Below are 26,701 nucleotides of genomic sequence, written 5' to 3'. Positions count from 1 at the left end.
CTCCCAAGTCTCCAACGATATTCTGGATCTCTTTTAGTACCTGAAAAATACCTTGTAAGGGCTCTATTAATTTCTCGAGCTCACGTACATCCAGACGGTTATTTAATTAGGCTGGAGGAAAGTTTCCTTCCTCATTCTCCTTACCTGCCGGCCGGGAGCCAATGAGCACGTCTGCTACTGGCACGTGCTCGGTTGGGTTGCGCACGGGCTCTTGGGAATTGGAGTTTCGCATTTTAGAGGGCCGGGAAGGTGCCACCGGCTGACTGCGATCCGCCTTTCTAATTTAGCGGCGGCCCGTTCAGTCATATCCCATCCCACATTACCTGTATTTATAGCTGGCACTGCTTCGTTTGCCTCTCCCATCCCCTTCAGGGAACTCGATGCCGTCAGGGAAATGACGACCTCACTTACGGACCGACGCTGACCTTCTCCTTCCCACAGTCCTTCGGGAGAGATCACGTGTCCTGCTTTGGCAAATCAGCTTTCAAAGTTCAGCGTCCTAGATCGGCAGTACAACCCGTCATTGTGGCCATCTTGCTCAGGAGGGAAGTAGGTATCCGACGCACCGTCAGATTCAAGAAGACAGGCGCACGAAAAACAACTAAAATAAGGTCCCGGCAAATTGGACATTTCTTCGGCAAATACCTCCGGATTCCAATTGGATTTTCCAAGTACGTAGAGGTTGTCCTTTTTGTCCGATGTCCGACAGCCATCTTGTTATCGTAATGCTCGGGTCCTCTCGACATCAATCTCCGCCCTGTCTTCCTCACTTCCCACCAGGTAGGTCCATAGACACGTGGCGTCATCTAGAGTCTCATCCTGATTATAGGCACCGTTTAGCTCTTGACCTCCACTTGTGCTGCCGGTCTGTTTGGTCTTCTTCTTCCCCATCATGGACTGATGTACAGTGAGGCTTACTCTGTTGCAGCGCTGCCTGTAGCGGTTACGTCAGCGTGGATTTTAACGGTTTTCCTGCGTGTCGTGACGATGTCTTTGGGTTCTCTGTTAACAGAAATTTTTTAAATACAGCTCCTCTGCCAAACCGACGGCCAGAGAATCCTGCCAACTGCACCACTGTAACAGATAGAGGGCGCTATCGCTCCCTTGAACCCTTGTTTGAGACGCCAGACACCAGATAAAAGTCCAATATGACTTTATTTTATCAATAAACAGTACACAAAGCACCCTACACTCCACAATACTCATATAAATAAACAATAATCAATCCTCCACTCCCAGACACGTTGCCATCCTTCCACCCAGCTCAGCTCAACGTCTGGGATTTCCCACAGTCCTTTTATAGTCCTTGACTTTTGTTTTTATGAAAAGGATTTTTTTTCTGACCCGGAAGTGTTTCACCTCTCTCTGTCCATGTGACTAGGAACACTTCCGGGTCAGAAAAAAAATCCTTTTCTTCACCCCGGAAGCACATCATTCCTCTTGTTCATCTGACTTTGACATACTTCCGGGGCGTTGGGAAAATAATTACTGCTCCTCCCTGCAGCGCCTTCTAGCAGCCCCCGTGGTATCCAGCAGGGTTTTAAAGGAAAACTCCAATGTCCATAATTCCCTGCTGGCATTCGGGGTACCTCCATACTGCAAGGAGAGCTCCACCTGGCGGCCTGGGGGTATTGGCCGGGATAAATGGCCAGCCACCTATCACAGTTTATAGTTCTTGTGATGAAACTGTTTCTGAACCGTGAGGTCCGTACAGGAAAGGCTTTGAAGCATTTGCCATATGAGAGCAGTTCAATAGACAGCATGGCTGAGGCAGCGTGCGCTTGATGCTGTATACCGATAATTCTCTTTCCGATCAGCTGCTGTAGATCTGTGATTCCCCACTCAGATATAGTGATATTAATACTCTAATGAGAGTAATATGGGAAAAGATGATCTGCTGTGGCAACCCCTAACGGGAGCAGCTGAAAGAAGAAGAAGGTGCAGTGAGAGTAACAACGCTAAAGCAGCTATGGTATTTGGAATACTTTGGCTATTCCCCGGACCAGTATATTAATACAGGTTAATTACAATCAGATGCCTTAAACTAATAACCAATATGCAGTTAGTTTCAGTGTATATGATAAAGCCGCATCAGGGATTTGGATCTAAAAAAGAAAGGGTAACCACACAGGAACAGTAGCACTGCTTTGACACTGGATGCCGCCAGCTTGCAAAAGCGAGTGGAGAACTTGCGTACGCCAGGGTTGGAGCTACCGTGAAAATGTGTGTGGCTTTAAGCCAAGTTTAAGTTTTATACAGTAATCCCTCCTCGATCGCGGGGGTTGCGTTCCAGAACCCCCCGCGAAAGGTGAAAATCCGCAAAGTAAAAACCATATGTTCATATGGTTATTTTTATATATTTTAAGCCCTTATAAACTCACCTACACTCTTATAAACATTTCCCGCACAATTATACAGCATAAACCCTTTGTATTCTCTTAGATATTAGGTAAGATTCATTGAAATTATGTATGTAAACACACTGTTTATATACAGTAAATCCTAAATATTATTTTAAAGATATCGAGCGTCTCTGATATCACATATGTTACAGCCATTACGACAGGCAGGCCACCAGCAATAAATACGTACAATGCAAGAAAAATTGTATACAGTAAAACGTGTGTGCAGTGATACTAAATTATGTATATGTAATAAGTACTGTACGTAGAAAATTAATTATGTTACTCACCAACAATGACACGGCGACTTGTCCGATAACGATGACTTTAATTTTACTGCACAACAAAGGAGAGCGTTACAGCTCTTCTAAAGGAGCCTCTTCAGGCGACTGTGTAGCACCACCATTGTTCTTCTTCCAGCAGTCTTCAATCCAGATCCCTAAAGCAGATTCCATCTGGACTACCGCCTTATTACATCCACTTACAACTCGTTTTGTGTCCTGGTTAAAGGACACTGCAGCCATAGATCTTATATTCTTTTCCTCATTTTTAAATAAAAAAGAATCGTAGACTCATTGATTCCATAATGGCATCCTGCAGCGGTGTAGCTGTTCCCTTCCTTCAACATATCCAGAACTTTTACCTTTTCTGAAATCGTTAGCATCTTCCGTTGGTGCTTGGGCACGGCCCCTGAAGCAGTAGCAGGAGCACGTTGATGCTGAATGAGTGAGACGAGACTTCCTGGTTAATGCAGCGGAATTGAATTCTGTGCTCCGTCGCTGAGCCAATCAGCACACAGGAACTTAACTGCGTGTTCTGATTGGGTAGCTTCTCAGCCATCCGCCAATAGCGTCCCTTATATGAAATCAACTGGGCAAACCAACTGAGGAAGCATGTATCAGAAGTAAAAAGACACATTGTCCGCAGAATCCCGCGAAGCAGCGAAAAATCCGCATTATATATTTAGATATGCTTACATATAAAATCCGCGATAGAGTGAAACCGCGAAAGTCGAAGTGCGATATAGTGAGGTATTACTGCACATATTGATTTGAGCGTGAAAACATTCGTATGCAACATTTTTGTGCATACGCACTGTTTATACATGAGACCCCAGGACATTAGAGACATCCAAATTTTGACTAGAGGTTAATTTGGTGAAAATATTGGACAAGCTTGTTAGGCTGAATGGCCTGTTCTCATCAAAATAGTTATTATGCTCTAATGTTCATTTATAAACAAGAAGTCAGTATCCTCTCAGGCTATAACTATAGACAGTAGCTGTCTTTAAGTTCAAAGAAGTCCAGAGCTCATATTCATACTCATCATCTCTTTCACATTCTGGGCCTTTGTGCAGACTACAATTCTTTCACCAGTCAGCTCATCAGCTTGGCATCATTCCCATCTGTGATATTCGTTTATCCCTACATCTTGTTTCATTAGATCATCCATCTGAGACAGCTTGATGTAGTTCAGCTGAAGGTATCCCAAGGCTTTGAGAAGCACAAGGTTAATAAAGTAAACTGACTATTTGTTCATAAGGAACTCAATCATCAGTCCCAAAAAATTATAATTTAGTCCCTACTCAATTGCTGAATGCTAAAAGCCACCAGCCAGGAAAAGGACATTTATTAACCTAAAAGACTCTGCAAAGGCTAAACCAAGAAATGAATGCTCATGATACTCAGAATTCTGCTACAGCATGCATGGACCTGTTTATATAAGGGTGGCAGTAATGATGGAACTATGGGTTCATTTTTGTCATCATTAATCATCAAGTGGTCTCCACTGAAAATTTAGTTTTATTCAAGTCTTATATTGAGCTATTCACTGAAGACCAGATCTGAAGAAGATCGAAGTGCTTACAAGCATTTACAAACAAAACAGGAACAGAAACATCCATAATCTTTCAACATTTGTTGGTATAAGGACAAATGTATTTAAATGTATAGTAATAGAGAGAAATAGTTAAGAAAAGAAATAATTGTTTCTTAGTAATTCTTTATTATCCTTTATTTAACCAGGAAAGGTTTTGTAAAGACTACTGAGACAGGAGACAATGATACACACAGAGTTATCAATTAGGACGTGATTAGAAAAAGGCAAAATATGATGCCGTGGGTTGGCTCCATGCTACCGGTTCCCTGTGGGAGACTTTTGAACTTGCCTTCACCGAAAATGTTTCTGAGGGATGAGCCGAGCAAATGAGAACACTCACGCAAAGCAAGGGGATGGTGAAAAAGTGAACTGGTGCTTTTATAAGAACAGTCAAACATAAAAGAGTTCAAACAGTGCAGTGCGAAAAAAATTAAAGTATTCTGTGGAGATTAAAATCCAATACAAAGAAAAAACATTAAAACAAGGTTAAAACACGTCATGAAACTGTCTTTAAGAACATGAGCCCAGATGCACTCCTTTAAAACAAGCCTTCTCCTCAGCTTATCCTGGCTGGACCTTGCAGCTGAGGAGACAGCTATGTGACAGGTGCTGCCATCCTTCTACGGGCCTGGGTTTTTGCAACTCCATGGCTATAACAGGGCTCCCACTCCAGACCTAAGGCTCAGGTCTCCAAAGAACATGGCGCTCACAATGGGGCTCCCAGTCTGAGCCTTGATGCCTTGCTAGACTTCTGCAGTGAGCCATCTGCACCACCTGGTCACTCCAGCTCCCTAAGTTGCTCCTCCATGACAGCCCCTGAGTTGTGGCCACCGCCCTCAAAGCTGCCTGCCTCCTGGTTCACTGTCTCTCCCTCTAGGTCACACCTGCACCTACTCTCTCTCTCGTCTTCTTCTTTTCTTACTTCTGTCAACCTCTGCTCTGTTCTTGTCTCTCTGCCCTCTCTCGTTTCTCCACTTGTGCTCCCATTTTATAAGTTGGGGAGCGGTTGCAGGTGCAATTGCCCTATTGCCTCCCCGGGCTGATAATGAAGACAATCAGACTATCTGCATGTGCGGGTAAGGCAACGCATGGCTGGATGACCACCTTGCACCATCCCGGAAACAAGCCATCTTCTCAGACAATCGCTTGCATCTGCTCCACTCCCTTGCACGAACACATCCAATATTTACTTATTCAAAACTTGCACTACTCTGATGTGTTAGCATGTAACTAGATAACTGGTACATGGAGTATCTGACACAAGTAATTTAAGATTTTTTTTCATTGACATTTTAATACTATTTGCTACTGTTCAGCATTAGCCCCTGCTGGCCCCCACCAAAACCTATTATATCAGAAATTTTCTTATCTCTGTTCTCCATGGAAACATGATGTAAAACATAAGGTAAGTAACAGATACAAAATATGCAATTATGCAATAGGTGAAGTATTCCTTTAATGTAGGAGGAAACCTACAGATTGCACAGCCTTATTAACATAAATTGTAAAGGGCTTCAATAGACCCTCCTTTTATGACTGGTATCTGAAGTCACAGCATCAAGCTATACAAACTGTGACAGCACACAAAAATAGTTCTTGAACCAACCTGCAGCTCTACTTGAGAGGCATATAACTCAAGAGTCTCTGCAGCACTCAATTTTATGATTTACAGTATCAAAAGTTCACGGCCAAGCAGCACAATAGAGCTTGGAATGAAGTGCCCCTGTTTTATTGTTATAATTAGTTATTATTACAGTACTCTGTTGCTTTCTAAACTCCCAACACAATAAAATGCTGGCCTGTGACCTGTAGCATAAAACACGGCCAGATCTCCTTCAGAAGACTTTTAGTTAATCCTGGGGCTTTATAGAAAGAAGGTTCAGGCTTACCATTACACAAAGATGACATGGAGAATCCAGAACTCGCTGGTGAAAACTGAGATAATCTCTGTATCATACTCAGGCAAGTCTAATAGTTCATGTTCACAAATGAGGTTTGTTCTCCAGAGCTTAATTAGGGCAAAATTTTATCGAATTCTGAAAACGTTATAGACAACAGAGAGTTTTTTGCCCTGTGTGGTAAAGTGAGGTCTGATTTTCACCTTTTAAATAAATAATCGCCTGACTCGCGTCTTCAGGTGGGGGTGTAGTAGCAGGGCGAGAGCGGTTCCTGTGCATAATGTGGAAGCAGATGGTCCTGCACTTAGTGCACAGGTGTAGGATCACCCCCCGAGACCCTGATTGACACCGGGAGCTGATGATTGCCACAGCTATACCACAGCCCCATTTAAAAAGAGAAGCGAGAGTGCAGAAAGATAAGGAGATAAAAAGAAATGAAAGACTAGGGAACAGGACGGAGCTTAAAGAATGGAAGAAGAGAGGCAGGAGGGTGCGAGAGAGTGAGCAGACGTAATGAGAGGAAGCAGGTGGATGGGTGTGGAGCCCCAGGAAGGAGTGTGTGGCCAGCGCTCAGGAGTGGTCTCAGGAGTTACTTCCGTTGAACATCCAAGAAGTAGAAACGACCACTAGGCTGTGAGAGGATAGAGCGTGCTTTCGCCAGGGGGAGACTGGAAAGGCAGCGGTGGGTGCGGGCGCAGGGCTCAGTGGCTCTCCACAGACACCACATACAGTTGGCAATGGGGACATGGGCCAGGAGAAGAAGAGTGTCTGCATCTGCTGGAGGACTTCTCCTTGAGCTTCAAGGTCCAGAGAGGGCAAGTCGAAGAGAAGTCAGATTTTTAAAGGGACATCAAGGCTTACTGGTGTAATAAATAGACAACACGATTGTCAAAGTTTGTGGGTTTCCGGCCCCATATACTGTACAAAATCAAAAAAAAACTTGTCGGATTGCTGACTTCTCGTCATAACCAAAAGACGTCATCCCTACGCAGAGGGGAACATTAAATAATGAGGGACCGGAAACTGGTGACTGGAATGCTGGGAGGAACTGAAGTGTCTTATGGGGCAATGACATCATCAGGGTGAGACCAGAGGAAGGGATGGAATGCGGAAGTGGCAGCGGGTGGTTGGTAGAGTCCGGGAAGCGTTAAGGTGGTGTTGCTTCAGCTTTTCTGCGGGAACAAGAGAGAGAAACGTTAGTACCCCGTCTCCATCCCCTGACAGGATGCCGTACGCTGCTCATCGGGTCTTTTCGCGGCTCCCTAAGTGCACACTGGATAAAAAGAAGCTTTCATGCCAGTTGATCTTAACCTCGTTTTAATGGATGTATTTGCTTGAATTTTACCCTCCACTGATCACCTTCATTTTATGGATTATTTATTTAAAACTTTGCACTGCACTTTTCTAGACTTGTTTTGTTTGCTTTTTTTTAATAAAACCATTGAGCACTTTGCCCCTTCCCCTTGCTTCATGTATGTTTTGTCCTCATCTGCTTAGCTCATCTCAGCCATGACTATCTATGGTGTTGGGTTGAAGAAGCTCCCAAAATGGCAGTGGGAGCAAGGAGCCGACCTGCACAGTCTCAACTTGCCACATTCAGACCTGTTATAAGTGTGTAACAACCTTTTTTCTTTATTCTTATGTGGAATATTTGCTTTGAATTTTCACTAAATATTTTAAAACAAACTTTGGACTGAGAGATTTCTTTCAGCACATATTTACCTGTGTTTGATCCTGCCTTACCCATCTGCAGCTACATCCACAATGGTGCAATGGCAGGACTAATTATTTTTCATCTGCCATTTCTGTGGCTTATATTTCAGGAGTGCAGTGAGGATTCATGTTTATCTTAATTTGCACATCTTAACTTCACCATCAAAACCACCATCTGAGCTAACAGGCTTGTGACAAACTGCTCGTGAAGGCTAACAAGGAGTCAGGCATGGTGGGAACTTTAATGACACGATTTTGACTACAGTATCTAGTATTTCAGCCAGGGTTCCTCCCCTTGTTGGGGTTCAGCTGTCTCAGTTTTGGTAATTTTGTTCACATTTTATGTTACCAGTGTGGATTATTTGTTTTCATGTGTTAATGTGTTGTTTTATGCTATGTTCCTTGTATTTTGTGGGTGTTTCCCTAAGAGGCATGGCCATTCGTCTATCACCACAAGGAGCTGCCCTTGGCCCTCGGAATAGCACTCATGGTGTGGTGAGTTTATTCTGTGCTTTTTGTGATTTCTGGATATTTTGAGACCTGGTCTATTTTTTGACTTTGCCTTCTGGATTGTGTATTTGGACATTGTTTACCTCAGGTTTCCCTAGTTTGAAGGCATTGCATTCTGTGCCTTTGTGCTTCTTACGGCTTATTTTAGGGTTTTTTGTTTAAATATATCATTATATCTGTAAAGATTATTTGTTGCCTTTTCTTGTAACTAGCCAGGGTTTGATGGTCCTTCCCTCTCTAGTGGGTATTTTTTGGGACTTTCATGCTGAGGGACTCTTTAACTTTTAACACAGTAACAGGAACATTAAATAGCGTACAGTTAACTGTCAAGGTCTATTTGTGTCAATTTAAAAATGTTTTTCTCATTACATATATTTTTCTCCTGGAGATTAGATAGTGTTCTGGTGATATTGGCACATAGAGAATCAGAATTTCATTTGATTTCCTCTCTAAAATTTGTGCTCAAATAAGTCAATGTTGTAATTATTATATGTTATGAGTATCGTGAAGTCATTTTGCTTTACTGAGGCATGGCTTCAGAAGTTATGGGATTGTTTGTCACTCATGTGACTGTATAGAAGCTCGTTGTTGCAGTGTGACTTTTATCCTAAATTTTGGAAAACTGGAAAACAATCTTCTAAAAAGTCCTCATATTAAGTTCCTGGCATGTAGACTTTCTGATCTGTTACTAACTCCATTTCCAGCTTAGTAATTTTGTTTTGGTGCTGGTGCCTGACGTTTTGGTTTTGTATCACCAAATCATGTATTAAGTGGTCCTTCGCCCTTTCCTGTTCTTAGTTTCTTCAATTTTGTATATTTTGTTATTTATTTGTATTTTACACTGTCTAAGCATAAAACTATTTCTGTTAATTATTTATTTTAATATTTAAGCATTTTTAGTTAATTCTTCTTTTTAAATCATTGTGCAATTTTCTAGTGTCTTCTAATAATGTCAATTTACTGTACTTTGTTTTGTTGTTAGTCTTTATTTTTTGAACCCAATGGGGATGAAACTCCTGGCTTTTTAAACGTGCAAACTAGTGGTTGCTTTCTAAGGGTTATGAAATGAGCCAAGCTGGCATCTGACACATTGCTGAGATATTTGCTAGTTTCCCTGGCTTATGCATGACTTTCTTTGTGACTCCTCTTTTTCAGGTTTGTTTTTTGTTCTGGATTTTTATCTCTTTGCTTTGTTCTGGACAATGCTTCCCTGTTTCTGCTCCAAAACTTTGGAATGATCATCCTTTGAGTATTTGAACTGCAACCAATTTTGTCATGTTTACAGGTCTTTGGAAAACACAACTTTTGATTAAATATTTTGGAAGTGCTTAGTGTATAGGGTGTTCAAGTTTGTCTTAGTCTAGTTTCAGGTACAATTTTATAGTAACAGGACTTGCTTGTTTTCTTATCATGTTCTCTGTTGTTTTTGATGCTTACACCTTCTTATCATACTTGTGTGTTTTATAACTTACTTTGTAAGTCTCCTTGAATAAAGGGGACAGATAAATAACAATAATAATAAAATAAATAATATTAATAATACTGCGGTGGGTTGGCACCCTGCCCAGGATTGGTTCCTGCCTTGTGCCCTGTGTTGGCTGGGATTGGCTCCAGCAGACCCCCGTGACCCTGTGTTCGGATTCAGCGGGTTGGAAAATGGATGGATGGATGGATGAAACAGATATATAGGAAGATAGTGACCAGAAGATGAAAACATTAACGTGAGCCAAGCCAATGGATGGATGGATGGACATTAATAACATTAGGATTGTTTTAATGATTAACTGCTTAATTTGTTAAAGATTTACTAGCTGAAATACCCAGCATTGCCCAGGAGGAAAATATATTTTTTTGAGAAAATATAATTAAAAAAATACAACTTATACAACAATAAATTAACAAACAATGAAGACTCACTAATGTGCTTGTCTTGCAGTCTTGTATGTATGTTGTCATCCAGTTGACGCTCAGAACCAGCCAACTCTATTTAATATCAAAAACAACGGGGGCGCGGTGGTGCTCAAAAATAAATAATGCTGGCAGTCACTTCCAGTTTGCCCTCTGGTGGTTGTTCCGAGTGTCAACTGGATGATAACATGTATACAAGGCCGCAAGATGACCCCCACCCTACAGTATTTTTAGTTGACCAATGAGAAACGTGTACCACGTTTCATGAAAATCGCTCCAGTCGTTCGGAAGTAATGCTGAAACATACATACATACACACACATATACATTGACTTTTATATGTATAGATTCATTTTTTTACTTACTTCTTTTATATTCTATGTCTTTCATTTCATCATTCATCAGGGCTTTATTATGTCCCTTTGGTTATTTTTAGGCCTCAAGGCTTTTAGGATTGTGTAGGCCATTTTTGAAGTATTAAGGTCTTTTTGTAATGATTGCCTGGGCCATATTTCTGAGCAGGCACACCCCTTGCCTACCTGTAGCTTTGGTTCTGACTTACCTGTTCACCTAATGGGAAAACTACATTGTAGATTTTTGTGTTTCTTTTCTCCTCTTTAAAAATTGCCCATACCAAATCGACATCAGAAGCTACCATTTTTTTCCTTGGTCACAGTGACATACTGTATATCATAAAGAAATCTCTGCTTGTTATGTCTTCTAAGAGTACATGTCTTTATTCTTAAAAACATCATTATTTCTCACTGTTACCATGGCACGGTAGTTCCTAACATCATTTGGAGAAATAATCACCACAGTATATTATTATAGGTTGATTGTTAAAATCGTATGAATTAGAGTAATTTTTGGGTCCCTAAAGAAACTGCCTCAGACTCAGAGTTATAGGAATTTTTTTAAATTATCAGCAAAAGAGAACAGCCAGACCCAGGATAAATGGCCAATCAGAACAATTTCCATATATTACAATTCTGGCACTATAGCTGTCAGTGATACTGGTAGCCCACAAACCATCCTGTGAGTTCAGGAGTCATGTCAGTGGCTTCAAGATGTGCCTTTCAAACAGCCTGAACAATTTGTTGTTGATCATTTCAGGATTTAGACAGATTTACAATAATATAGGATATTGTTTATTTTGCAAAATGAGTATAATGATTCAAGCCAAAAAAGGCCTCTGCTCAGAACATAGCTCATACCACCATAGGTTAGACTGATTTATTTTTATTCATAATTGAGACCAAATGGACTGAACATACCAAGACAAATAGCAATGACCCCAATCAAGACTAACAAATAAAACTTTTGGCTCACCCAGCAACATTTGTGACAGCATCTACTGCACTACTAACTTGTAATGCTTGCAATGGACTGAAAAGATCACTGAACAACTCATTAATAACGGTAAGACTACCGACGACAGAATAGCATATCTTTTCTGTAATGAAGTAATACGCAAATTGGCAGTATGTATGAAAAATAACCAATAAAAAAACTTAATATAATTGCGATGCATGATACATAAAACCCAGTAGCAATCACAAAATCTACATATTAATTAGTATCAAATAAGATTTAATATAAGGGTGTAGAAATGGACTATCAATATCATGCGTGTGCACCACACCTCACCCCCAACCTTCTCCTTGCCAGAGGTGAACCCATAGAGCAGTTCAACGTTATCCAAACATGGATGATGAAATGTAAGTTGTGTCAGTGTATATAACGTCACATGTCACATCACACAAAAACACCTCTACAGAGTGTCTTGACAACTAATTCACAAAATAGTAATGTGCATCAAAAAACAAAACAGAGATGCGATAAGAAAAACAAAACACTTCTTTTCTTAGAGAAAGAAAATAATCACAGAACCTAAATCAAAAGGAACTTCAGAAAGAAAGATACCATTCCCACAAGAAAAAAAGTACATAAGACTCAGGGAAGTCCAGAACATAATTTTAATAACAGTGACATTTTTAACACTCTGCACTGCCTTGGACACCAGATAATGACACTCACTACCGAACACTACCCCAGGTCCAGCTCCCAGCTTACTTGTTTTGTTTGCAGTCATTTTTGATTTTGTGAGCCAGCTGTCATGGCAAGGCTCAAATTTTGGACTGCACCGTGTATTTGCCAAGATTAGGCTTATAAGAAGCACATCCCACCCAGTGCCTCAGCTCTAAGGATAATTGGTGTCACAAGTTCCTCCAGCATGCCAAGTTTGTGATTGTAAATGGGTTTGATCAAATGCCAAAGTGACCTTCACACAGACATGCAGATGGAGAGTGAAAACGAGTGAAATAATCACAATAGGTAAAAGCCTATCTACTTGATTTGCATATCTTGTTTTATTTTCTTATATTCTAAGGTATGATCAGTGCCATACCTGTCAATCTGTTGGGCTCAGCATTGGGGTTTACTTAATAAAGCATCCTTGTGCTGTTTAATTTGTGCCAGGATTAACAGCATAAATAAACTTCTGGGTCATGCAAAAGTAAGGTTTATTGTCATGTGTAGATACTGTAGTACAATGAAATTCTAACTTGCACGGCTCCTCATAATAGTTGACAAAAATACAATGGACAATATTAAATGTAATAAATTAATTTTAAAAATATACATAGCACACATATGCCTGTCATCACACCTCACTCCCACCCTTCTCCTTGCCAGAGGTGAACCCATAGAGCAGTTCAGCTTTGCATGTGTGCTGTATGTACATAATATTTCTTCATATGAATGACCATTCAGCAGTCTTTAAAGCCTGTAGGTAGAAGCTCTCTCAGAATCTATGTGTGCGAGTGCCATCTGTTATCCACCAGTTGCCAGTAAGGGAGGAATATGAAAAGCAGCTGTGCAGGATGACTGAGGTCTTTATTAACACTGTTTGCCTGGGTACTGTTCTGTGCCACCTTCACCACTCTCTGCAGGTGCTTTACATTTGTGAGCCAAGTAGGTTCTATACCAGGATGTGATTCAGCCAGTTAGGATGGACTCCATTATGCACTTGTAGAAGTTTGTGGGAAAAGACAGAGAAATGGGAGCTGCCTTCAGACGTCTACGAAAGTAAAAGCACTGCTGATCTTTTAAGACAAGAAATGAAATGTGTTGTTCCCACTTCAGTTTGTCAGTTATGGTCACTCTAAGAAATTTAAAGCTGTCATCTTTTCAACAGTATCCCCTCTGAATTAGTATGGGAGTGTGGTCTGCTTCCTGAAGTTAATGAGCTACTCCTTGGTTTAGCTGACATTAAAGGATAAGTTTGGTATTTTTCAAGTTGAAGTTATTTCTTCACAACTATGCATTTGCCATGTGAGACTGTGTTCTAAAGTTGCGTCATCTATAATATTTTAAAAATATCTTGCCGGGAAAATTAAAACTTAAAAAGTTACCAATTATGTCAATTTTTCAAGTGATGAAATTTATTGAAAAGTTACCAATTATGTCAATTTTTCAAGTGATGAAATTTATTGAGCATTGATCCACACCTTGAGATTACTCACACATTGCAAAATAGCTTTTACATGTCATTTTTGAATGGTGTGGTCCCTAGGAGGCACTGCAGCTCCCCAAAATCTCAACACAAAGTTTCAGACTCAAGTTTCAACTTGAATTAAAAAGGTTGCATTGTGTGAAACCCTTACAAGGAAGCGTTTACCACACTACAACTGTAATTCTCACTCTCAACAATACAGCTTTTTCTTATCTGATCCGCCAGAAAATTTTGTTCTCCTCCTGACTCTGGCTCCCTGTGTTGAAGCAAGTACCTCCCATTATGCAAAACCTGAGACTACTTCCAGTGCCCTGAAACTGTGGCTGGGGAGCACTTCTGGGTAGGGCTTCCTAGTACCCTCAGCACCAATGGAACCCAGCAAGACTGAGCCCGAGATTTACAATTCCCTATGTGCCCTGTGGGAATCCATAGGGGTGTCATAACCCAGCAGGGATGCCATTTAGCGTGTTGGGGAAGACACTGGCCTGAGCAAATTGTCTTCCCCTGTACTTCCATGCCACAGGCTGTGTAAGGATCCCAATACAGCCCCGGCCAGTCACCGGCTGAAGTCTCTCACAACAGAAAAACACCATTAATACAAGATTCAGACATTTTAAAAGAAGGGTCATCTATGCAATTACCTTTTATCCCAAGAGGCGTGGCTTCATATCAAAAGGCCAAATTACAGTAAAGTTTTCCTGCCATGTATTTAGTATTGTGTTGATTTACTTCCCTAAATATGTAATAATTCCTCCTATCACAAATAAAAAAACAAATACAAAATAGTACCAGGAATATACAATAAAATAATTATTTTCAGATATCTTTCGTTGTCACAAACATATGTTGGAAACATGAAAGGCACATTTTCTTAAATCAAAACTTTTACCAATTCAAAATGGATGAGTTTGGTAAGATTTTAGGCTTTTATTTTCAGGTGGTGCTCTATGCCCCATTGCCTTCGTTATAAAACACCGGTGAGATTCATATTTTTGTACAGTTATAGAAAGCACTTAACTTTAGGACACAATTTCATGTAGTAAATTTGCATATACCATGTTTGCAAAGAAATAACTTTAACTTGAAAAATACCAAACCTTATTATCCTTTAAGAGTGGAATTATAGTCCTGGCACCACCAACTCAGAAGGTAAACCTTTTCTCTATAAGCTGTCTCATCATTGTTGCGTGATCAGGCCTATGAAGGTGGTGTTATCAGCAAATTTACTCATGGAGTTGGAGCTGTGTCTGGCCAAACCATCATAGGTGAACAAAGAATAGAGAAGTGGGCTCAGCACACAGTCACTCTAAACCAGGGGTCCCCAACTCCCATCCTGGAAAGCCACAGTGGCTGCAGGTGTTCATTCTAACCCTTTGCTTAATTAGTGACCTGATTTTGCTGCTAATTAATTTCTTTTGAATTAATTTTATTTGACTTGCGCTTGAAGACTCAGAATCCTTAATTGTTTCTTTATCCTTAATTAGCAGCCAAACAATAAAGATGTATAAAATTAACCAAAACATGACCAGCAAACTGTGTCGATCATACAATATCTGAAAATAAAGAAAGGTGAAGGTCTCAGGAATGCTGATCTGCTCAGGTCCCCAAAACATTTTAACAGTGCTCTTAGAAAAGTGACAACCAACAATTTCAGAAACGTATGCTAATGCACCACGAGAGCAGCAACAAGCCAAGGAATTAAAGAGTGGATTTAATTAACGGCAAGAATCAGAGCCTAATTAAGCAACTGGTTGGAGTGAAATTGGTTGGAGTTTGAGGCCCTGACTTGTCAGTGTTTTGTTGGCTCATTCACTTCATATTTAATTTCTGCTTGGGTGCCACTTAAGGAAATGAAGCAATTCAGAGGAATGATGAAGAAACTCAAGACTTAAAAAACAAGTCAATTAAAATGAATTCAGAACAAGTTAATTAGCAGCAAAAACAGGTTATTAATTAAGAAAAGGGTTAGAATGAAAACTTGCAGCCACTGGGGCTCTTCAGGACCAGAGCTGGGGTCCCCTGCCCTAAACACATTTGTTGAAATTTCATGTGTTTGAGTGTGTGTCCCAGTGATATCTGACATTGTATTATGCTTTGCAATTAATTGCTGCTGAGATGTTGATATATGGACGGATGGAATGGGGTTTTATTTTCATAGCAGCTTTAATTGTGATTCTTTTAGTGCCCACAGACCCATGGCATTACTCAAGTGCCTGTTTGTTGGCACTTCTTTCATCTTTTCAGCAGATGAGTAGATTTCTCAAAGAATGAAGTACTAATGTTCCATATACCATACAGGTCTCATACGCTTTAGAACACTTACGAGGCCTCCAGAAGTGCATGCCAAAAACTGGCAGCGGTGTACGTGTCATTAACCCTGCATGCCACCTGGGATAAGGCATAGTCAGGGGCAGCAATCTTCATAACTTTATATGAAAATCACTAATGAGGATACGTTATGCTTGCATCTCTTCTTTCCATTTATATGCTGATACTCCTGGTTACTTTAATTGAAGGCAGCTGTTGGGAAAAGAGCCCCACACTTGAACTTTAAACTTCCATCTGGGATGATTGCAGGAGCTCCAATATCTGTATTAATATTGTGAAGGCAGCGCACAGCAGGAGGAGTGGGAGGCCTGTACTTAAAGTGTCACCGGTAATTTTCTGTGTCCAAAGTGGAGTCTGATAACACAGCAGTGCTCAGTGTTCACAGCTGGAGAAATGAAGATATAAAGTGGGGAGAGGAGATGGAGAACACTGCAGGAAAATAAGGAGAAGGAGGAAGGAACAAAGGGAGAGGAGTGACAAGTTGGACAGCATTTTTAATGTCCAAACTCTATTCGTTTTGCCATTTGATGTTAAGAAAGCAGCAAGTGATCAGTGACAGTAGCTGCTGCAACAGAAAATGTTTCCCAGTCAGAAAAAGCTAAAAATCTTTTGGAAAACCAATGAAGCATTTGTTCTGGAAGAGGCAAAGACTCAAGCAGCTCAACAAACTGGAGGCCTCATGCCAAGTAATCTGACTCAAAGTGGCAAGGTGTCAATTCTGATAAAGAGGTTTATTACTTCTGCAGGTTTTTAATAATGTCTCTGTATGGTTCTGTGCACAAATGTTAAAGTCGAATAAGCTAAGTATCCCTGTCATGAGAAAATTCTTCAGCTACATCAAATGTGCTGCATTTGCAGTTGATCGGTGATATCACTTTGCCAAAATACAACTCAGTCTTAAAATTTATAGTATATTTAACGTAAAATAGCTGATCATACCTGTTAAATCCTTCTAATTTTTATATAAATATATGTATATATGTGAGACTTGTACTGTATGTATATACAGTATGTTGTGGAAAGCATACCCCCAGACACAGACAGACAGACACCAGAATGTCCAAACACACTTCTTTTATTTTCTTTCAGCACCACAATGCCTTCCTTCACCAACTCTTTCGTGTTCTCTTTCTCTTTCTCTCTTCTTCTCTTCTCACCTTCAACCTTCTCTCTCTTTCTCTCTTCTTCTTTCTCTTCTCTTTCTCTTTCACCTTCGACCTCCTCTCGCCCTCCTCACAAGCTTCGTCTTCTTCCTCCCAACTCTGGCTCCCTTAGTGGAGGGAGGCGGCCCCTTTTATTATGACCCGGATGAGCCCCAGGTGCTCCCCCTGACATCCCTTCCTGGTGTGGCGGAAGTGTCAGGAGAGCACCTGGAAGCACACCGGGTGCCCATGGGATTACTTCCGGCAGCACTTCCTGGTGTGGCGGAAGTGCTGCCATCCAGGACTCCCTAACTGTCCGGGCGCCCCCTGGCGGTGGCCACGTCTTCTCACAGTGGTGAGTGTCCTGGCTCCATTCCTGTGGCCCCCAATTAGGCCCGGGTGGTTTCCCTCTCGTGGCCGAGGAGAAGTATCGTCCAACTCGGGGACTGTCCAGGCGTCCCGGCCAGGCAGTGTCCCCGCTCATCCGTGACAATGTGTGCATTTCCACCATTTTGGCCATAGGTATGTGGAAACCCCTCTAAGTTATTGGGTTCAGGTGTTTCAGCTGCTCCTCTTGTTATCAGGCGTATACAATCAGCACACAGCTATACAAACTTCATTGACAAACACTGGCAATAGAATGGGTTCGACTGACCTTAAATGTGGCACTGTCATAGAATGCCACCTTTCCCACAAGTCAGTATGTGACATTTCTGCTCTGCAAAATTTTCCCAGGTCACTGTACTGTAAGTGCAATTATTGTAAAGTAGAAGTGTCTGGGAGTAACAACAGCTCAGCCATTACAAGGTAGACCCTGCTCGTTCACAGAGTAGGGCCGTTGAATGCTGAAGCTCATAGCACATCAAAATCACCTCTCCTTTGTTGAATCACTCACTTATTTAAAAATCAGCACAAGAACTGTATGTAGGGAGGTTCATGAAATGGCTTTCCATGGCCAGGCAGCTGCACACAAGCCTAAGATCACTATGCTCAATGCCAAGCGTCAGCTGGAGTGAGGTAAAGCACACCACTATTGGACTCTGGTCAAAGGAAAGGTGTTCTCTCGCGTGATGAATCATGCTTCACTATACGGCAGTCTGATGGAAGAATCTGATATGGAGTTTGGCGGATGCCAGAAGCACAATACCTTCCAGACTGCATAGTGCCTACTGTAAAGGAGGGTTAATGGTCTGGGGCTGTTTTTCAGGGTTTGGGCTTGGTCTCCTTGGTTCCAATGAAGGGTACTGTTAAATCAACACCACACACTGATATTTTAGAGAATTGTGTGCTTCCAGCTTTGTGGCAACAGTTTGGGGAAGGCCCTTTTCTGTTCCAACATTACTGTGCCCCTGTGCACAAAGGTAGGTCTATAAAAGTATGGATTGACGTGTTTAGTGTAGGGGAGCTCAAGGGACTTGCACAGAGCCCTGACCTCACCCTACTGAACTACTGATTATGAGGCAGGCCTGCTCGTCCAACGTTAGTATCTCCATCCATCCATTATCCAACCCGCTATATTCTAACTACAGGGTCACAGGGGTCTGCTAGAGCCAATCACAGTGTTTCCTTAAGAGGCATTAGCTCTCTGGAAATGTGTTCTTTTCAATTGCAGCGTTTTAATTAACCTGAATTTAAATAATTATAAATAAAAAGGTATTATCCCCCTCCAGCATGTAATAAGACGGTTACAAGATTACAAGAGAAGTAAAAAGGATAATTTAGCTCTTTATTGACGGGTTCACGCGGTATTACAAACGGGAAGCTTATGACAGACATATCAAGCATGTGGGTATCTTGACCTGCGCAGTCTGCCATCTTTCATTTGCCACACTGAAAGGATTTTTACTGGACGGAAGACATAATCTTCCGCCCAGCAGCTTCTAAGTGTTGGCCGTAGGTCCATCCTTATATTCTGGTTGCTCCATGTGCAGGCTCCTTCTCTTGGATCCAAACAAGGACAGGAAAGGACTCAAACCCCACCTTCAAAAATACAGGAATAGCACAATGCCTTCATACAGTTCTCATTCTCCCAACAAGGATAATGTGCTGACAGAGGACCAAAATATACTAGTCTGTCTTTAGGCTGACTATTCAATTCTCCAGTTGTCTTTTGGCTCTCTACTCCTGTGCTTGGCTTGGCAATTCTAAATGAAGATGCGGTGCCCCTGTGTACCATACTTGGTCAGCCTGTATGAATGAGTCCATAACAGTGGGCAGAGAGAAAAGTGACATTAAAAATAACAAAACCTACTATAACACCCAGCCAACAGAGGGCGCAAGGCAGGAAACAAACCCCAGGTAGGGCGCCATCCCACCGCAGAGCACGCACACACACACACACCAAGCACGCACTAGGGACAATTTAGGATCACCAATGCACCTAACCTGCAAGTCTTTGGACTGTGGGAGGAAACCGGAGCACTCAGAGGAAACCCACACAGACACGGGGAGAACATGCAAACTCCACGCAGGGAGGACCCGGGAAGCAAACCCACTACCCACTACGCCACCATGCTGCCCTACGTTAGTATCTGACTTCACAAAAGATCTTTTGGCTGAAGTGGCAAAAATTCCATAGATACACTCCAAAATCTTATGTAAAGAATAGTGGAGGTTGTTTTAGAGGGGCAACTGTATATTAATACCTATAGTTTCAAAATAGTAATGTCCAACAAACCCATATAGGAGTGATGATCAGGTCTTTACAAACCTTTGGCCATATGTGTGTGTGTATCCATACACATGTGTCTTGCAAAACTTTTCAATCCCCAGACCAATCCTCTAATTTTACTGAAAAACAAACCCTACACTGAAATATGTTATCTGTGATATTTTATTTAGTTTGTTTAGTTTTTTTTTAATGTGACACATGCAGGCTGAACACAGGCAATAACACTACACACAAGACAATGGATCAGTGAGGCATTAGCACTAAACACTGTGCTACTGTGCTGCCCGTATAATGCACAATGCTGTATAAAAACATTGTGTGATACTGTAGGTGATAATGCTGCTCAAAGACGTTGGCTGATTAACTTAGGATATTCGTTGTATGCCTGCATGAGTGAATGGGTTGATGGAATTATTCTGAAAAATATTTTGGGTACTTTCTTTTCTTCCACAATACCAAATGTGAATGTTAGATTAATACATTGGTATATACTTCTACATATATGAATATATATTGTGACCAATAGGGGGAATTGGAGCACCCCAAACCCCAGACACAACATAACATACACAAGTACCCAGTTCAAATAAAAGGTTAATTAACATAAATACCTTACAAGATACTTGTGAAAATAAAATAAACACAATTATTCTTATTCTCTATTTTCCCTCTCTCCACTCCTCCTTATCCATTTTCTACCCAACTCCAATTTGTCAGGATGAAGCAGAGCAGATCCTTATATTTGAGACCCAGGAGTACTTCCAGAGTCAGGCCAAGTACTTCTGGTTTACGTGGAAGCCCCACAAAATAGGGATAAACATCCCTGCAGCACCCACTGGCGGCACCCACAGAACCCATCAAGTCTGCCACATGGGACTACAGTTCCCAGCATGCCTTGTGGGTATCCAAACTGGTAGCACTGCCCAGGGATGCTGCCACCTAACATGTTGGGTGAGCATATAACCCTGATAGATTGCCTCCCCATTTTATTTCATCACATTGGCCTCCCAGCCGGATAATGTTCCTCAGTTTAAACCAGCTAGGATGCAATATTCCCTCACTGATATTGGCACCTACTGTTAGCCTCCTGACTAAGGATTTGCCATTGGGGCATCCTGGCCAGGTAAGCAAAGGGAATTGTTCTTGCATGCCATCCATTACCATACATATCTGTATAAAGAATGAATCTTTCTTTTCAGTGAATTAAGCAGTGTGATTATACAAGGGTGAGTCAAAAATTATCTGCACTCTGGTTATAATAAAACTTCTGTTGGCAGCACTATCACCTTTCCATATGATGTCCCTGTCTCCCCAGTCATTGCTGTGCAGATGTGAACATGTTATGTCAGACCATTTGTAACTGCGGTGTGAGAAACAATGGCTGCCCCATTTGTGATTTGCATGAAAGAAGAGCAACATGCAGTGATTCATTTTTTGTAGTCTGAGAGTGTGCCTGGTGCCAATATTTATCTAAGACTTCGGGCATAGTATGCAGAAAGTGTATTGTTGCAAAGTAGTGTGTATGAATGGACAGAGAAGTTCAAGGAAAATCGCACAAGTGTCAGAAATGAAGAAGGAGATGGACACCCGTCCACATCCATGACTGATGACAACGTTGATTGTGCACATGAAATGATCAGATGAGTGACAGTAGATAATGTGGCAAATCATTTGCCAATCAGCCATGGCTTTGCCTATGCAATAATTCACGACAGAGCCCTACGAGAATGAAGATTCACATCTGATGAAGAGGTGAAGACAATGGTGAATTCATGGCTCGCATCTCACCCTAAATCATTTTTTAATGAAGGAATACGAAAGCTTGTTGACAGATGGACAAAATGTATTGAAAAGCAGGGAGATTATGTCAAAAAATTATGTATTTTGCTTTTCTGAAAGTTGATTAAAATAAATTCTACAGCCAGAGCGCGGATAATTTTTGACTCAACCTTGTACCTTTTTGTCATTGTGATGAGGTTTCCACTGTAGAATTTTGACTTCAGAGTTTGATAATGGACGCTGCAATTCATGATTTTGTGTATTGTCTCTGTAGGCAGTAACTCCCTTTGCCATCAAGTAATATTTAAATAATAATATAATAGTATTTAAGATGGTGTCACACCAGTTCATGTAACTAAGTTTTTTGGTTCCTGAATATTAATACATGTAATAGCTGGCAATCAAAATCTATTTAAAGAGACAGGATTTTTTTGTGGTTATTTCTAACAAAGATTCTCAGATTTTAACAATGGGTTTGATCTTCTAGCTTTTGACTCCAGCTCTTTCATTTTTCACTCTCTTCTTCGGCTCCTTGTCCAAACCTCTGGCCTTTCAGATAGATAGATAGATAGATAGATAGATAGATAGATAGATAGATAGATAGATAGATAGATAGATAGATAGATAGATAGATAGATAGATAGATAGATAGATAGATAGATAGATAGATAGATGCTTTATTAATCCCAAGGGGACATTCACAAATTTTACTGTTTGTTCTAGCATGGTAGAATCTGTCACATGCATTCTCAAATATGCTTAATCCAATTTATGGATAAGAGGTGCAATAGCCAGTCCTCACATTACACAAAGTGTCGGTCTATCAGAGGGCACACACAGCCACACTGGGGCCAGTTGAGAGTTGCTCCTTAACCTAACCTATATAAATCTGTGGGATGTGAGAGGAAAACCCCTGCAGAAAGTGAGGAAACATGCAGACTCCACAGAGATAATTACCTGGCACCTCGTCCAAACCCGGGATGCTGAATCTGTGCTAACCTCTGGGCCACCATGCTGTCCTGTCAGATTTGTGCGATTCTAATGTTGACTGTGATGGGCACTGCTATGCCTGAATGTGGTTCAGTCAGTGGCGCTGGGTGATAGCTGATTTTGCCATTGAAGAATTCTCTCTCAGAGATGACACTACTGTGGTATGGCTGATAGATGATACTGCTGTTCTAGGAAATTAGCTGATAAATTAAAGTGCTCTGCTAAGAATTCTGACTGATAAATAATATTGTTGTTAATGAATATTGACTGATAAATGATAATGCTGCTCAAGGGCATTGACTGATTAGAACATCAACTGGTTTATGACAATATTGCTTAAGGATATTTACTTAACCCTGACTTTGATTAAGCTCGTGGTAAAATGGATGGACTGATAAATAATAGTGATGTTCAAGGATGTTGACAGATGTACGAGAGTGCTGTTCAAGGGTATTCACTCTCCACTCAACCTTGAATATTACTGAGCTCACTGCAATATATATGGTCTGACATTTAAATGTACATATTTTTATTTATTTAGCAGATACTTTCAACCAATACTGACTTTTTATGCCAAGTAATATATGATGCTCTTGTATATGAATATTGACTAAGGCATAGACTGCCCATCCACTTCTGCAATCACTTATCTAATTACAAATCACACCAAGCTGGAATTTACCAGTTATTAACTTGATTTTTCAGTGATACCGCAATTCAGAAGTAATATTTGCACTTAGGAGGCAACCAACAAGTCCTGAGGTGAGTGAACAATCGTGAGACAAGGAGGTAATATCCTTCTTTCACCAGAGTTGCCAAAGAAAAGTAATAAAATAATTCACTCACCTTCAATAGTTCCTGATTCCCAAAATGGCTCACATTCCATTTCATGACGTCACTACTGGTTGCCTTCTGATGATGTCACTTCTGGCCCTACCTGATGATGTCACTTCCGATGACATCACTTCTGATGACACCACTTCTGGTTGCCTTCTGATGACATCACTTCCATTCACCTCCTGATACCGTCACTTCCGTCTTCCAGTTATGACATAATTTCCACTATTACTTCCTTCTGGTTGCCATTTTCTATAAAAGAAACTCACATTCAGCTTCTGTTTGTCATCAAATGTTATGATTTTGATCTTTTTTTTTTTTTTGCTTATTTTTGTGCAAGATCCCCGGACATTATAAGGGGACAATTCCGCAACTCTTTTTTGAGTCTCGTGTTCGATCATTTCTCCTACACACTGAATGCATCGGGCAATGCACTCATTTATTCTGATCGTTATTGTCATCCTGATAATGACAGTGCTGCTCCACCTGAACACGGACTGGTATTGTAGACTTGGCACCCCACTTGACAGCCTTCCACACTAGACAACAATTAATAAACACAAGGATACCAAAAGTGGTGTCTTTATAGGTTCTTTACTAACTTCTGTATTTTTTCTTAGGGGAAGAGAGGCCGAAGGGTAAACCCTCTATCGGTTGTGCAAAACCTCAGAGACAACAGTCTCAGCGTCTGAGACCAGAATGATCTCTGTGGTAGAGAAATGTGAAAGAAGCAGCCCTGTAATGTTACCATGTGTCAAATTTTAAACAACAATATCCTTACCTTAGTTTCCATGGCCTTCTCACTAATGAAACAGGGCAAAAAAATGGACCAAAACCATCAAAAGAGACAACCTACGTTTCTACGTTATTTTTTTTTTAAATATGCTGAAAAGTGAAGATGGTTAAAGACATAATGTTTTGACTATATAGCCGTCTTCAGGTGTGCAACTGAAAAGGAAACTGAAGGTAACATATAAAGGAACAAAGATGAGAATAGGTGTGAAAAAGCTGCCATTAGAGATGATTAAAAAGTTATTCGGTCATTAACACCTGGAGGAATATGTCATCCCAGGCTAAGAATGAGCTTAGTTTCTTCTCTTGTTCTTTGCAATGTATTTTTGAAGATATGTGAAGAAACACAGGCAAAGGGACCAGTGTGGCTATGATCCAGGGATGCAAATTGTTCTACAACAGGCTTTGTAAGGTCTTTGATTTTAAATGTGCTCCCCATTTCATCTAACACTTCCCAATTTTGCAGTCTGATCCTTCCACAGGACCCTGTTTTCCTAAACCTAACCCTTGATTTCCTTTTACCAGCCACCTGATGTACATAAACTTTTTGTCCATAGCCCACTTCACAGAGAATGCCCATATTCCTCACCAGGCACTTTGAGCTGTAACAGAAACCATTCTATCATTTGAAAATATGTCACTAGTAATACCCTTGTATCTGGTTCCTCGGGTAAATTCAACATTAAACAATGGCCTTCTCTTGGCTGTCTAAAAATCTTATTTACTGCATTTCTTATAGGGAGTGTCCAACCATCTACAAAGCTGAAGCAGAGAGCTGGCTAGTAGACCATTACAGGGAGCACGTCAGAGCCATTAAAACCAAAGACCTTACAAAGACTTCACATCCCTGATCACTGCCACAATGTTCTCTATTTTTCCGTTCGTTCAGTGTTTTAAAGATATTTTTCAAAGAAAATGCTAAGCTCATTCTCACATGGGATCACATGTTTCTTCATGCTGGAATGACTGACTAACTTTTGAAAGAGTCAGAGTACAGGAGACTTGTCTTGTGGCCCAGGGACAAGAACCTGCAACTCAGCAACAGCAAGAAAAAAGAGCTGGTGGTGGACCGACGTGCCAAGCAGCCTCTGAGATCAGTCACCTTTCAGGAGGAGGATGTGGAAGTGGTGCAAAGCTGCAAATACTTGGTGGGTTCGCATAAGAACAAATAAAGACTGATCTGACAACACAGTGGTACTGTACAAGAAGGGTCAGAGCAGACTAGACTTGCTACAGAGACTCAGGTCTTTTGATGTGTGCAGCAAGCTGCATGATATGTTCTACCAGTCCATAGTAGCCATACCCAGTGTGTTGTTCTTCACTGCAGTTTTCTGGGGAATGAACCTGAGCACAAAAGAAGCACAAAGCCTTCACAAACTTGTCAAGAAAGCCTGCTCCATCAGAAGGCCAACCCAGGACACACTGGAAGTTGTTATGGAAAAGATGATGCTGGCAAAATTGAATACCATCATGCAAAACCCCTCCATCCCATGAAGGAGGAGCTATTTTAGCCACAGGCTCATTCCACAACTGTGTGCTATGAAGTGCTTCTGGGGGGTCTTTTTTGCTCATTGCTATCAAGTAATTCAATGCTTCTACTGAAATGTGTTTGTTACGTTTATTTGTTTATTGATTGAATGATTGATTAGATGTATTATCAGTCCTGTGAGTCTGTACTCTTGTTTTTTGATTCTGCTGCTATATGCACGTGAATTTCCTTATGGGATTAGTAAAGTGTATCTAATCTAATCTAATCTAATCTAAGATAGATCATCTCTTATGGCAGTTTTTTCACATCTATTCTCATTTTTTCTCCTTTCATTTATGTTTCTTGTTCATTGCTTTTCAGTTGCAAATGTGATCAAGACTGTACAGCCAAAACGTGTCTTTAACCTTCTTTCCCCTTCAGCATGGAAATAATATTTCACCTTTTTTTTACACTAACCCCATTTATCAACTAACCCTCTCACTTTTGCTTCTTTCATTTGCCCTGGCTTTGTTCCCGTCTTCCCCTTGTATATTTGTTACCTGCTCTTTCATTTTCAGCTACACACCTGATGAAGACTATACCTTTGAAATGTTGTGTCAGTAACCTTTTTTCCTTTTTAGCATGGAAATAACCACTAGCCATTTTTTCCTTCATGATGAGAGTCGTTGTGCCACTTGCAAAGGAAGGACCAGTCCATCAAAAAAGAGTGGCGATGCCAAGCCATTGAGTAGAAGGTGAATAAACTGCATAAAGCACCACCCCGCTGCCTGCACTTGTGAAAGCAGATCATAACCTGGTTCTGCATCAGCCTGACTACAAACCAAGAGTGAGTGACCTACAATCACACGTT

The sequence above is a fragment of the Erpetoichthys calabaricus genome, chromosome 12 (assembly GCF_900747795.2).
Source record: "Erpetoichthys calabaricus chromosome 12, fErpCal1.3, whole genome shotgun sequence".
Taxonomy (NCBI): Eukaryota; Metazoa; Chordata; class Cladistia; order Polypteriformes; family Polypteridae; genus Erpetoichthys; species Erpetoichthys calabaricus.
The sequence above is the reverse complement of the archived record's forward strand: the minus strand, read 5'-3'. Positions refer to the sequence as shown.